At 39.3% G+C, this 15,361-nt stretch overlaps 1 protein-coding gene across 1 annotated transcript in view; it reads left to right on the forward strand.

Moving 5' to 3' along the window:
• The window catches only part of Agbl4 (AGBL carboxypeptidase 4), a 1,251,089-nt gene that overhangs the window by 773,604 nt on the left and 462,124 nt on the right, over positions 1 to 15,361 (forward strand). The window lies entirely within an intron of this gene.

The raw sequence follows: 15,361 nt of genomic DNA on the forward strand, positions 1-15,361 counted from the left end.
CTACAAGTCTGTCTCTCTCTCTCTCTCTCTCTCTCTCTCTCTCTCTCTCTCTCTCTCTCTCTGTGTGTGTGTGTGTGTGTCCCCAAATACTATAACTTGGATCCCCTAAGGCTAGCCTTTTGATGGACTTGTCAGAGTAAGATTTAGTGTTCTGACAGGAAGACCCTCCGCTTTACTTACCATATGGCCTTAATTGTACTGGAGAATAATAAACTGGGCATGCAGAGTGTAGTTTTTGTAATTTTTTCCTGCCAGTTTTAAAGCAGGATAATAAAATACATACTGTTGTGTAAGATGCCTTTAAACATTCAGCATCCAGAGATGAGTAATGATTATAACCCTCTTCTATTCCTAGCTGACTCCTTGTAGAAGAGAAAACCCTTTTGCAGCCTTTGCCCAATGTCACTTATTACTGCCATTATAAATTGAAAACGTTTTCTGCCATAAAATTCCCTGTGATGAATTGTACCATAGGCATTAGAGTTTTTTCATGGTTTTCTTCTTGATGAGCTAGCAAAATACAGAGAATAAAACGAGTATATTCTTTTCCTTTGAAGAAATCCAATCTTCGCAAATGACCCCCTTAAGACTCTCAATGACTGTTTGTGTGGATTCTAATCTTAAAAAATCACCCGACTTGGGGGCTCCGGTGTGTGCATTATCATGTGGTTACTTTATTATTGAGCAATAGTATATCTGAAAGTGACTTTGAGGATGACTTCATTAGCTCAACTACAGAAAGCAGCCTGTAAATGATTTGAACATGGAAATTGAAGGAGAATTTAGGATTTTTACTTACAACAATGCCATCCTGGGTCCCTTTTCCAATGCATCATGCCTTGTTTCCACTGCATAGTCCATCGCTGACATTCTGATTTGACTCTGAGTTAGTCTCACATTTAAAATAGAGGAATGCTTGGACTCTAAATACTCAGGAATATGTACTGTACAAGGTGTATTTCCCTTATCTAAACCCTTTTGTAAAAAACAAGCTTATTTTGTATATGAAGTAAATGGGAATCAAAGCATGTGAATAACTTGTCTGAGGCAACATCGAAAATGAAGACAGAATTTAAAACTGGTTTAATATTTTTTTCTCTTAAACCAGTACTTTTCATTAGTGGGTTGCCTTTACTGTGCAATACAATGTCTGAGGCCAAATATGGCCCCTAATAGATCACTTTGGTGTCATTAAGCAATTATTCTTTTTCACCTTTAAGTCTGATGTGACAAGGTGGACTAGTCATTTGTAAACTCCTAAAATGAATGAGTAGTCAGATTTGTTTGTACTCTAAGACCTACAGTGAAAGATGTGGAAGGACCCCCTACTCCAACCCCACTAATTCTGTCTCTAAAGTCTCCTGCCTTCATTCAGCATGGTAAAGATGGAGCAATGCCTAACGCATCATAGGATTGTCTCTTCACATGTCGCTCTTTAGACAATGAGCTCCGTGAGTGCAGGGAACTGCTCTGATTTCTATAGATCTATATGCTGCAAGGCAGGGTTTTTCTACATAGTTCTATAACATATGACATAGATCATGCTTGCCTTGAATTCATAGATATACACCTACCTCTGACTTTTGGATGCTAGAATTAATATGTGGGTTACCACACCCAGCTTTTTATTTCTATCATTTTTTATTGGTCTTATTTTGCTTGTTAGTGTGAATGGGTGATCCATGAATAGATGGATGGGTGGGTGAGTGGGTGATGGATGGATGGATGGATAGGTGGGTGAACAACTCAAGATGAGAGAGTGATATTTTAAAGACATCGGAATTTACAAGATAAGCAGCCTGAAAAGAAGTAGCCAAGGAAACTGAGAGCAGTTACTTAAAAAGAAGAGTACCAGCATCCTAAAAGCGAACAATGGGGACAATTTTAAGAAGAGACTGTTTAAAGATTCCAAAGGCTACAATGCTCTTAAATAAATAAAATGGAAATTAAGCCTAGAGATGTAATAGTCATAGATACTTTGGTGCAGTAATATGTGTGAAAGGACAGGATGCTTTATTCACTTGGGGAAAGTATAAAAAGGAAATTAATGAGCAGTTGTGAAGCATATCTGTGACTGTCGTAGGAAAGACCAAGGTTACAGTAAAAGGTGGAGAACGTGAGCCTTGACTTTGAGTCTCATTAGGTTGAGTCTCAACAGTTACTTATGACAAGCCTCTGTCTGAGCCTTGGTCTTAGCAGTTAATCAAAGACTTGTGATTCATATAGCCTGAGAGAGATAAGGCTTCAGGGCACTTTGAAGGAAGTTTAATTATGACATCTTTCCCTGCACTTCAACAAGCAATGGAATCCTCTAAACAAGAAAAGTGAAAGTCAATAATCGCATGAACACACTACCAATGCTAACTGCATGCACACTTGCCTGTACACACACACATTTCTATAATATGTAACAACAGTAATTAAAGAAGAGATCTTAAATTTTAAAGGGAATAAAGGGGACATAGGGAAGAATTGGGGAGAGAGAGAGGAAGAGAGAGGGAGAAAGGGAGAGAGAGGGAGGGATGGAAATATTGCAAATACAGTACACATGTGTGAAATTCTCAAAAAGATTAAAATTGTTAAATTAAAAAAAAACAGTGTTTGCTGTTACACTGCTCTTTCTGGTCTTTCTCATGGTCAAGAGAAGAACACACAGCCAAGTGTCTTTCTTCTGAGCTGTCAATATACAATGAAAGACAGGTAAACAAATGTGTGAGGGGGTAGAATTTAATTATTTCAGTAGTCACTTTATTCACTAGTCTGAAAGATCTACCCCAGCTTTTTTATATAACCCTACATTGTCGGGAGCTAGGAAGTGTTTTAGCAAAGAGGAAAAGCAAAGATTGCAGCATATGAACAGATGGTCTTTGAGATCCGACTGAAACCAGAGCTACCTCTGTGGTGAAATCTGCCCTTACAACTTTTCCCCTTGTGAGTTTCATATTAAATGTTTGCTTCAAGGCTTGAAGAACAGGTGGCACTACATTTGTAATTTTATGCTTGTATGTATATACGTATGTATGAATATATATGTAAATATCTATGGAGATTTTGCTCTGGAGAAGAAATTTGATGCATAAGAAACAGCAATATAACAATATAATAATAAAAACAATATTCATTAGCATCAGATAAACTACTACTTACTACTGATCTGATTTTGGAAAAGGCACTGAACTGTGGCAAACTGGAGTGCTTTGTATCATTTTTTCCCAAAAAGTAAAAAAAATAAACCTTGTGAAAATGAACTTTTTCATGAAGCAGCTGATGCCCACTACATAGAAGGCATTCTTTATACCAGCAGCATTATTTGTTTCTATGAATCTCAAGCAGTAGAAATCGCTATGTCTATTTAGCAAAAAGGTGGTAAGTAAATTTACTGGCTGCCAACCCTAAATTGAAACTTCTAACTCTCAGGGTCAGTTAGAATGTGGTGCATAGGCTTAATACAAAACAAGATGTAGATATTGTTCACAAATCAGGCATGTGAGGGCCACCAGTATCTGGGAGTACCAAGGTCTGACTCAAGATTACTTCAGAGTTGGTTAGAAGTTAAAAGCCTTACGTATGTTAGTTGCCATTTTGTCCTTTTGACAATGTCCTTTGCCTTACATAAACTTTGTAGTTTTGTCTGTCAGTTCTTGATCTTAGAGCATAAGCTATTAGTGTTCTGTTGAGGAAATTTTCCCCTGTGGCCATGTCCTCAAGAGTCTTCCCTAGTTTCTTTTCTATTAGTTTCAGTGTGTCTGAGTTTATGTGGAGGTTCTTGATCCACTTGGACTTGAGATTAGTACAAGGAGATAAGAATGGATCAATTTGCATTCTTTTGCATGCTCTCCTCCAGTTGAACCAGCACCATTTGTTGAAGAGGCTATCTTTTTTCCACTGGATGGTTGTAACTCCTTTATCAAAGATCAAGTGACCATAATTCTGTGGGTTCATTTCCCGGATCTTCGATTCTATTCCATTGATCTACTTGCCTGTCACTGTACCAATACCATGCAGTTTTTAGCACAATTGCTCTGTAATACTGCTTGAGGTTGGGGACACTGATTCCCCCAGAAGTTCTTTTACTGTTGAGAATAGGTTTAGCTATCCTGGGTTTTTTGTTATTCCAGATGAATTTGAGAATTGCTCTTTCTAACTCTATGAAGAACTGAGTTGGGATTTTGATGGGGATTGCATTGAATCCCCTGTAGATTGCTTTTGGCAAGATGGCCATTTTTACTATATTAGTCTTGCCAATCCAAGAACAGGAAGATTTTTCCATCTTCTGAGGTCTTCTTTGATTTCTTTCTTCAAAGACTTGACGTTCCTGTCATACAGATCTTTCACTTGTTTGGTTAGAATCACCCCAAGATACTTTATATTTTTGTGGCTGTTGTGAAGGGCATCATTTCCCTAATTTCTTTCTCAGGCTGTTTATTCTTTGAGTATAGGAAGGCTACTGATTTGCTTGAGTTGATTTTATAACCAGCTACCTTGCTGAAGTTGTTTATTAGCTGTAGGAGTTGTCTGGTAGAGTTTTTTGGGTTGCTTAATCTTTACCAACACTACATCCAATAGAGGGCTTATATCCAAGATATACAAAGAAATCAAGAAGGTACACTTCGGAGAGCCAAATATCTCCCTTAAAAAAATGGGATACAGAGCTAAACAAAGAATTTTCACCTGAGGAATAGCTAATGGCTGAGAAGCACCTAAAGACATGTTCAACATCCTTAGTCATCAGGGAAATGCAAATCAAAACAACTCTGAGATTTCACCTCGCACCAGTCAGAATGGCTAAGATCAAAAACTCAGGAGAAAACAGGTGCTGGCGAGGATGTGGAGAAAGAGAAACACTCCTCCACTGCTGGTGGGGTTGCAAGCTGGTATAATTACTCTGGAAGTCAGTCTGGTGGTTCCTCAGAAAACTGGGAATGATACTTCCAGAGGACCCTGCTATACCACTCCTCATGTACCCAGAGGATTCCCCAGCATGTAATAAGGATACATGTTCCACTATGTTCATAGCAGCCCTATTTATAATAGCCAGAAACTGGAAAGAACCCAGATGTCCCTCAACGGAGGAATGGATACAGAAAATGTGGTATATATACACAATGGAGTGCTATTCAGCCATTAGAAACAGTGAATTCATGAATTCTTAGACAAATGGATGGACCTGGAGAACATCATCCTAAGTGAGGTAATCCAGTCTTAAAAGAACACTCACGGTATGCACTCACTGATAAATGAATATTAGCCTAGAAGCTTGGAATACCCAATACACAAAGCACATATCAAATGATGCCCAAGAAGAAGGAAGGAATGGCCCCCAGTCCTGGAAAAGCTCAGTGAGCACTGTCAGGGAATACCAGGACAGGGAAGTGGGGAGGGGTGGATTGGGGAACAGGGGAAGGGAAGAGGGCTTATGGGACTTTCAGGGAGATGGGATCCAGGAAAGGGAAAATCACTTGAAATATAAATAAAGAATATATCGAATAAAAAAACACCAATGAAGAGAAAAATGAAATAACTATGTTAATTTCTATCATAATAAAAAAATAAAAAATAAATAAAAGCCCTACAATAGCAGTTCCTGATATGTGCTGTCTTAAAGGTCTCCCAGTTAAAGCTGTCAGTCACTTGTTAGTGTCTTTCCTTCATATACTCAGGCCTCACCACAGAATCTGCTCCTTGTGTACTCTTTCATCTGTCCTCAACTCCCAGGTGTGATCGGGAACTACTGATTTTGATTCACACCTGGACTCGCATGTCCTACTTAGTATTTAAACACGGTCTTTAGTTGACCTTCACAGGCTCATGCTAAATACTCAGTGAAGGGATCGATGGATGAATGAATACAGCACACACTTTTTAAAATGTGAAATCCTATTTGTAAGAATGGAGTCAACAGTAGGGATCATCACTAAGTCAGCCAGTGAGCTTCCCTGGCCTTTAGTCTATTGTTAAAGCCTTAGTAAATAAGCAAATTGTCCATGTGCTGAACCACAGCAACACAGTCTGAGGAAGGAAGGACAACATGAGGTCATTTATTTTCCCTTCTTTGAAAAACTCTTGTAAATATCCCACCTTTCATGACACCTGAAACCCCTGTGAGATTTCCCAGGAATATAATACAGCATACTGACCCCACCTGGGAGCCATTATGTTATGTGAAATGACAGTCTGAAAAGAAGACAGGATTAGTATACGGTCCCAGCTGTCATCAAGACTGCTGCCTTAATGGATTAATTAATTAGATCTTTGTATTTTGGTGCATGAATTGTTAGCTGGGCTGCCCAGCTAATCACAGGCTTCCATAAGCATTCAAAAGGGTAAGATAATAAGAAGTAATAACAGGTAATATTAATCAGTAATCTATAGATAGCACAATGTCAGCTAGCACACACCTTAAACAGATTGTTTTATTTTCAAAGCAGCCCCTAAAGGTGTGTATTATTATTTCTACTTTATACAGTAAGAAAAAAAAGGTAATATCAAGACAAACTGCATACTTAACTCTAGAGTTTGAGCTGACCCATTAGTCATATCCCCAGTATATGGGTAAAGAAACAGGTCCAGATGTTAAATGGTTTATACACAATTGATTGAACTAACTTGAACATAAGTCTGTCTTACTCTGGCCCGTGCTGGTGCAGAGAGTCAGGCCTTGATATAAAGTCAAGAAGAAATGTGTGCAAGTAGCTAGCAAGGACTGAGAAAGCAAAGTGCCGTGACTCCTTGGAGCAGGGCAAAGCTTCAGGACTAAAGCTTCCGGACTGTGTACTGGCTGAGGTATCAGCTGCAAAAATAAAACACGTTTGTTATTACTCTGGATATGTGGACAGAAACGCAAGGCTGGTTCTAAGATGAGTAGATGCTGCGTTCCCTGAGCCACTACCGTGAGGCACTCACTAAAATGTTCTTTAACACTTCACTTCCTCTCCTCACACCAGCCTGTCACTTTTCCAATTCATTAAGAAAAAAACGCAAGGAGAAATATATATTGAGTGCTTGTTACTTTAAAGTACTTCTACCAATTACTAGTTGGTAATGTTCTAAATAAGTATAAGATAGAATTATTAGCTCCATTTTAAATAAAGCTTAAAAGGAATAACTTACCCCCAAATCACAAAACTTTTAAATACCTATGTTGTGATTTTCCACTCAGATCTATAGTACTTAGTAATATCTGTCAAATGAAGGAGATAACAATTTCAGGATCTTTCAAGCCCACCAAATTCCATTTTAGCGTTTGCTTTGGACTGTTTCTTGGCACTGATGGTACATGAACATATTTTCAAATCTGCAAAAACACCAAAACAAACAAACAAACAAACAAACAACAACAACTTTCAAGTTGCCCTTTTACTTCTCTACTAACTCAGAACCTATGTCCAGATATTGGTATTTCTAATGTTATGTCAGATTATTCTCATCTGCAGCTGGTGTCCTCAAAGAATAAGAGTCTCTCTCTGCCCCAGTGGGCGTAGGTATGCAAAGGCTATAAAGTACTGTCTGTTATAAGCACTGTCAAATGATGCCAATTCCTAGGTTAAGTAGCTTGTGAAGCAGGAATCCAGAAATCCTAAAAGCCTTTGGAAGAGTTTCTGTTTGAATGATATTTCTGGGCCTCTCTTGAGGCTAATGTGACTGGGTAGCATCTTTGCCTGCCTTGCCCTCTCACTCCTCCTAGATCCTAGGCCAGAAGCTTTTAGTGCAAATCCTTCTAGCTGCATGGTGGCCCCAATAAGTGATGCCAGGAGCCTGCTGGGATGGGTGCTGTTGTTCCCCGTTCCCTAGTTCCTTGTTCCCCGGAAGCCCATGATCTGAGCTCACTGCTGTCACCATACAGTCTACTTCTGCCAATAAACAACTTGCCCTTGCTCTCCTTTGCGACCTCTCTGAGAGTCTAACAGTCTGCATTTCGACTTCTTGGTCTCCTGTCTGTGACAAAGAAGGATATTGTGAAAAATCAATTGCTTAGGTCAAGGAGAAAGTATTGATTCAGATAACAGCTGATGCTCCCAGTGAATCAGAAGGTGAGAGTGATAAAAATGGCTGGCGGTTCAGGGGCTGCCTCTGACACTTCCAGGATTTATGAACAAGAAACAAGCTCCAAAGATTGTTTTCTTCCTGTTGAATTTGTGTGGCTCTTTGGGGATGCCACAATGCCTCCGGTTCCTTTCTATTGCTGCGGTCCTCTGAGAATTTTGCCAGGAAATTATACTGAAGGACTTACACATTGTGTATTAGTTACATTTCCTGTCAATGTCATAAATGCCAAAAGGAAGCAAAATAAGTAAGGGGCAGGGGTGGTTTATTTTGCCTCATGCTTGGAGAAGGTCCATTGTGGTGAGGAAAACGGAGGTGGTGCTGCCTCTGTGGGAGTGGGAGCATGAGACACATGAGACTGTTTTCTTTATCTGGAGGGCTTGAGAAGCAGACAGGTCACACAGGAATTGGGACCTGGTTATAAACCAAGAGCCCTGTGTCCCAATGACCCACTTCTAGCCAGCTAAGTTACATCTCATAAAGGTTCCACAAACATCCCTCCCCTGCCATACACAGACAGATCTGTATGGGGGAAAAAGTGCAGGACATTGGGCTGTCTCAGTCCCCATTTCCCAGATCTGGTCCTTGCATAGAAATGATGTCAGTGAGTCTGGGTTAATATATGATTGGAGCCCAAAACATTTACCAAAGTTTTTTTTAACAGCTATTTTATATATAACCCACAGTGACTAAACATACAGAATAGTACTGAATTTCAAACACCTCAATAACCAAGGCCCTGAGTAAATGATTCAAAGCTATAATTCATTGGAAGAAATCCTTTCTCTCAAGAAAATTATAATCTGATAGAAGAAACAAAAATCTAAGTCAATGAGTTTGCTGTGTGTGGTTGGTCAGTATTACAGGATAACACAGGATACCATGGGGACCATAGAGGTGTAGCCTAACTCAGCCCTTGGAGAACATGAAAGAAGTGTAATCAAGAAACAACAAAGGTAAGAAAAGGTTTCTTGAGGTACAGAGGGCTGACTATTTAAAACAAAATGGAAATGGTGTCCAAGATTGTTATGAGAAAGTTGCGAGCTGCTTAATCCTCTATACGATATTGACAACTTAATTCAAGAAAAGTTTTTCAATGACCCTTTGATGAGGCCAGACCCATTCTCCTCTTTTAATGACTTGGGTAGTACCTGAGCACCCTGGAGGAATTGTTATAGGGCTTCTCTCCATATAAATAAGTTGATTTATTAAAAAATATAGTTTAATTGTAGAAGCTTATCAATTAAAATTTATAATGTTATGGAAAGAAGAGTTGGTATATTCTTTATTTCTAGTTATATATGTGGAGATTCTTCATGATGAGTAGATCGTCTTTTTCTGTGAATCACCAGAAACCAATTTGTGAATGCATGTGTGTGTGTGTGTGTGTGTGTGTGTGTGTGTGTAAAACATGTGGCTCTGGTCTAATTCCACATATCTTACTACAAGGAAAATAGCTACTTCATTATAATTTAAAATGTCCTTATTCTTCAAGATTATCAAAAATTAAATCAATGTCTCTTTCTACACCTGCAGTTCCATAATCCTGTTTATTCAGTGTTCCTTAAATCATATTCCAAAGTTTTTGCCTTGTCTATCAAGAATAGTGTCTTACCAGGATTTAGCAAATGTTAACATTTTGTTTTACTGATTCTGACCAGAAATTCAAGTTTCTCTTAGACACACAGGAAAAGCAATCAACTCATTGCAAATCATTTCCAGTTCTACTCTTGTGCTATGTAGACCTTAGTCATAGCATAGACAGAATATGAATTCTTACAATTCTGATGACATTCCTGACCTTGACATACAACACAAAGCAGAAGCTATGTGTGGAGTAAAAAAGGTAACTTCACCAATGAAAGGATCGCCAATCCTTTGATCATCATAATCTGAAACTAACCAAGGATTAGACAGCAACAAAACGAGAGTTCCCATTGGCAATATGAAGGTCTCAAAAACTCCCAGAGAACTGCAGAATGGTCAGTGATACGAGGCCTTTGTGGAATAAAGTAGCCTTAATCCAACAGCATAGAATAAAGTGAGAGAGCTCAAAAGGAAACCATATACCTGAAACAGCATACCATGGAGATGGGCCTAGGAGAGGACAGTACAGCTCGTAACCCACATCTCTAAACTTACATGTCAATATTAGTTCCATCTTGCAGTTGTACTCTAAAAAAAGTTTTTTTTAGCCAATGGAAAACATTCCTCACTTGATTGTTCTTCTGGATGACTCTAAATATGAGTCTATTCCTTTAGGCAACTGGTATAGCCTACATATGGGCTAGGGGCAGGACTAGCCTTATAATTTACAAGAATTAGAACAAAAGAATAATAAAAATATTAATTTTTGTTTAAAATGTTATTAAAACCTTAAAGGTGGTTGCAGCAGAGCATTGAGCCAAACATAGAAGTCTGTATGGTGACCTAAAACTGCAATCCTAGCACTTCTGAAGCTGCGGTAGGAGGTTCTAAATTTTAGTACAGAAGGAAAAAGGGAGGGCAGCAGGGGGAGGGGATGTGATGAAAGTATGAGCAAAGCAGCTCAAGAAGGAGAGGGTGTCTTTATCCAGCTCTTGCTTAGTCATTGAAGTTTGTCATTAATGTAAGTCAGGACGGGAACTCAAACAGGGCAGGAATCTGGAGGCAGGAGCTGATTCAGAGGCCATGGATGACTGCTGCTTATTGATTTGCTCCTCCAGATTGCTCGCTTTGCTCTTTTATGGAATCCAGCAGCCTAGGGATGGCACCACCCACAATGGGTTGGTTCCTCCACTATCAATCACTACGAAGAAAATGTCTTACAGGCTTTCGTACAAGCTGACCTTATGAAAAAACTTTCTTAATTGGGTGGGGTTCACTCCACTCTGATGACTTTAGCTTGTGTCAAGTTGACATAAAACTATCCATCACAATACATGAGAATTCATTGTGGGACAGCTTTTTTAAAAAAATAGTATGCATCACTACTGCACATATTTCATTGTAACCTATTCAAATGATTACATATAATTGTTATGGGGCCTGGGGAATTCGGTCTTTGCTTAAAATTATACTTCTCAATGACAGCTCTGTGCTGTAGTGGCAGAAATGGGAATAAATAACATTTGTCAGAATCTTTTCCTTCCTCAAGTGGAATCCCAAGCAGAAAGGCATTTAAAGTAAATGTGCAATATATAAGCAAAAAGCCTCCAGCTGTGAGAACGTGCTACTGGGACACAAAGAATGAAGGAGACAGTAAGGGAAGCAAGAATGCAAAAGTCATTAGTTGTAGACACTGGCCATCAAGTCATGGAGCCTAAAGTCTCTCCTACAGCAAAATGGAGAGTAACTGGAGGGTTTTGAGCAAGAAAGAGTGGTGTGGTCATGGTGGTTTTAGAAAGATCTCACATCTCAGGCTGTGATGAATTGAGGGCAATAGTTAGAATCAGTGAGTGCATGAATTGGAAAGCAGTTGAAGAGACCCTAATGTCAGTCAGATTTTGTGTCAGCCAGGACTACGATACAAACATCACATAATACAGGGAACCTTATTCATATTATAATACAAGATAGGCCTGGGAGTATAAGACATGCCCACTCTCATTGGACATGTACAGTAATATGAGTTAGCAAAGACAAGAAGCAATGAGAGGCCATTTACAGGCTGTAAGAGTAACATAAATCACCACATCCACTCTATAAAGCAAAATATGCTTCAACCCTAGTAGCTACCAATTCCATTTTAAGAGAATACATGTGGACAGTACACAGAATTTTTCATGTCACATTTTTAGAAAGTAAGCATAAATGCAATTGGCAAGTGTGTACATGTGACATCTTTTGTAAAAGTTGATTAGTTGATTAATCATGTTTTATAAAACATTATTAGAGCAGTTATCAATATGGTAAAGTTCTAAAAGTGGTTATGGAGTGAGAAAGCATGCTTTAGGTTTAGACATACAAAATAATGTCATTTATATACACTTGGAAAGCCTAAGTGTTCTATGTTGCTCATAGTTGCGCAAAGGTATTAGCATCAACCACAAATATCATGGAAATGATGGTTCTTCCAGGCAGTTATGGAAGGAAGTAATGGATTTAAAGCATGAAAGTTTAACACATATCTGTAGTGTTTCTTTTTTTCTTTTTATTTATTGGATATTTCATTTATTTGCATTCAAAATGTTATCCCCTTTCCCAAATCACCCCACAGAAAACCCCTATCCCATCTCCCCTCTTTCTGGTTCTATGAGAGTGTACCCCCACACCTACCCACTCCTGCCTTCCTGCCCTCGAATTTCACAAGGGCCTCTTCTCCCATTGATGCCTGACAAGGCCATCCTCTGCTACATATAAGACTGAATCCATGGGTCCCTCCATGTGTATTTCTTGGTTGGTGGTTTAGACCCTGGGAGCTCTGGTTGGTTGATATTGTTGTTCTTCCTATAGGGTTGCAAACCTCTTCAGCTCCTTCAGTTCATTCTCTAACTACTCTACTGGGGACCCCATGATCAGTTCAATGGTTGGCTGTGAGCATCAACCTCTATATATGTCAGGCTCTGGCAGAGCCTCTCAGGAGACAGCTATATCAGGCTCCTGCCAGCAAGCACTTGTAGGCATCCACACTAATGTCTGCATTTGGTGACTGTACATGGGATGGAGCCCCAGATGGGGCAGTCTCTGGATGGCTTTTGCTTCACTCTCTGCTCCACACTTTGCCTATGTATTTGCTCCAGTGAGTATTTTGTTACCCCTTCTAAGAAGGACCAAAGCACCCACACTTTGTTCTTCCTTCTTCTTGAGCTTCATGTGGTCTGTGAATTGTATCTTGGGTATTCTGAGCTTTTGGGCTAATATCCACTTATTAGTGAGTGCATACTATGTGTGTTCTTTTGTGATTGGGTTACCTCACTCAGGATGATATTTTCTAGTTCCATCCAATCGCCTAAGAAGCTCATGAATTCATTGTTTTTAATAGCTGTGTAGTACTCCATTGTGTAAATATACCACATTCTCTGTGTCCATTTCTCTGTTGAAGGACATCTGGGTTTTTCCAGCTTCTGCCTGTCATAAATAAGGCTGCTATGAACATAGTGAAGCATGTGTCCTTGTTATATGTTGGAGCATCTTCTGGGTATATGTCCAGGAATGGTATAGCTGGGTCCTCAGGTAATATTATGTCCAGTTTTCTGAGGAACTGACAGACTGATTTTCAGAGTGGTTGTACCATCTTGCAATTCCACCAACAATGGAGGAGTGTTCCTCTTTCTTCACATAAAGCAGGGCTGGCAAGATGGCACAGTGGATAAAAGTGTTTGCAGCCAAGACTGATGATCTGAGAGTTCAATCCCTGGACTCTAGTGGCGGACCAAGGACTGAGTCCTGCAAGTTGTCCTCCACACATTGCTATGACATTCATGTACTTGCACACACCACACAACACACCCCCTACATATATACACATCACAGATTCACACATAATAATAGTTATTTTAAATGGAGTATAGGGTAAAATAGCTGAAATTGATAGAATCATATACTATTCATTATGTTTATCTCTGGTTTTTTGAAAACATTTAAATTGAATATTTAAAATTATAAATAAGTTTGGTAACATAAGAATGTGGTGCCTTCAGCAATAGTCTTATCATGTTGTAGAGGATAACCAATAGCATTGGTAATACAATGTAAAGTTTTGGGGTTCTATAGGACCTTCTTGGCCAACAACTTTAAAACAATGTAACCCATCCTGGTCCTGGGAGTTAATTGGTAGCATATGATGTCTAGTTGGGGTATCATCTCCCCCATTAAATTGTACTTCCATTTCAACTCTTAAATAGGTCAATATTTTAAAAAGTTTCTACAGTATGAGATTTCCACATGGCTTTCTAAAGGTAATGATAGAAGCTCTGCCTTGCATTCCTTCTTCTTTCCTGCTCTCCCAGCCCTTCCCATTTAAACCCCTTGATATAATTTCTGTTTAATAGCAATATATTATGTTTCACCTTCCTTAGAACTGGAAGCTTCATCCCTTGCTAACTAGTATTGATCATGTTGAAAGGGATTATATGTGCTGCTTTGCAGAGAAAAGTAATAATCACACTCAACTACAAACTGTACAATAGTGACCTGTCTGAAAAACATACCCACTAGTACAATAGTGAAATAAGTGTCCTGGGACTAACAAACCACTTTTTGATCAGATTTAATGCCTGATTCATGAGATACCATACACTGCTTATTAGGCCAAGAACCAGAGATGAGATTAGATCACAAGCCCTAGTAGAAAACCTACTACTGTTATTCTGCTAGGTGACCATAGCAATTACATGTCTCCTAATGACATATGCCACACCCATAGATCAGGGCACAGAGAAGCTTCTTCTTGTAGTAGATCATGTGGGTCATTAACATTTAGACCCACAACTGGGCAATGTGCAGAGAATGAGAGACTTTGGAGCACTCATTCCTAAATAGGATGTCTTTATCACACCCCTTTTTCTCAAGGCTCAGAGATCTATGAAGAAGAGCAAAGGGAAAGGTCTTGAGAGGCAGAAATGGTAGATAACTCTACAAAAACAGTATCTTCCTGACGCCACGGGGTTGATACATATCTCAATTCACAGAAATTGAGAAAGCACACATGGGAGCTGGAGAGATTGCTCAGGGGTTAAGAATGCTGCCTGTTCTCCTTCAGGACCCAGGTTCAATCCATAGCAACCACACGGCTGCTCACACCTGTCTGTAATTCCATTTCTGGAGGCTTCTGACACTGTCACAGAGACATACATGCCAGCAAATAATCAGTGTACATAAAATAAAAATACATTATAAAACAGAAAGAAAAAAACAAAGAAAAGGGAAGGAAGGAAGAAAGAAAGAGCAGGCATACACATAGCCTCCGAAGTTCAAAGCAGGCAAGATCCCAGTATGGAAAAAGGAAAGGGCACATAGTGTTTCACCCAGAGCCAAGAAGCTGTTTGCAACTATAGCTGCTGAAAAAGGGGAAGTCAGTTTTCTTCAGTAGAGTGACACTAAGTACATCAACATCCTCCAGGGTGGCCAAGGCAATTTGGAATCTGTTTTGAATGTGTGCTTTGTTTTGTTTTGATTAAAATATGTATTTATCTTATTTGTACTGTTGTGTTGTATACAGATTTGTCTCTGTACTACATACATTCCTGATGCCCATGAAGGCCAGAAGGGGACATTTGATCCCATGGGACTGGAATTACAGGCAGTTGTAAGCCACTATGTACCTGCTAAAATTCAAGTTCTCAGCAAGAGTGGCCAGTGCTCTTAATCTCTGAGCCACATCTCCAGCACCAATTTT

Source organism: Apodemus sylvaticus, chromosome 3, assembly GCF_947179515.1.
Source record: "Apodemus sylvaticus chromosome 3, mApoSyl1.1, whole genome shotgun sequence".
NCBI lineage: Eukaryota > Metazoa > Chordata > Mammalia > Rodentia > Muridae > Apodemus > Apodemus sylvaticus.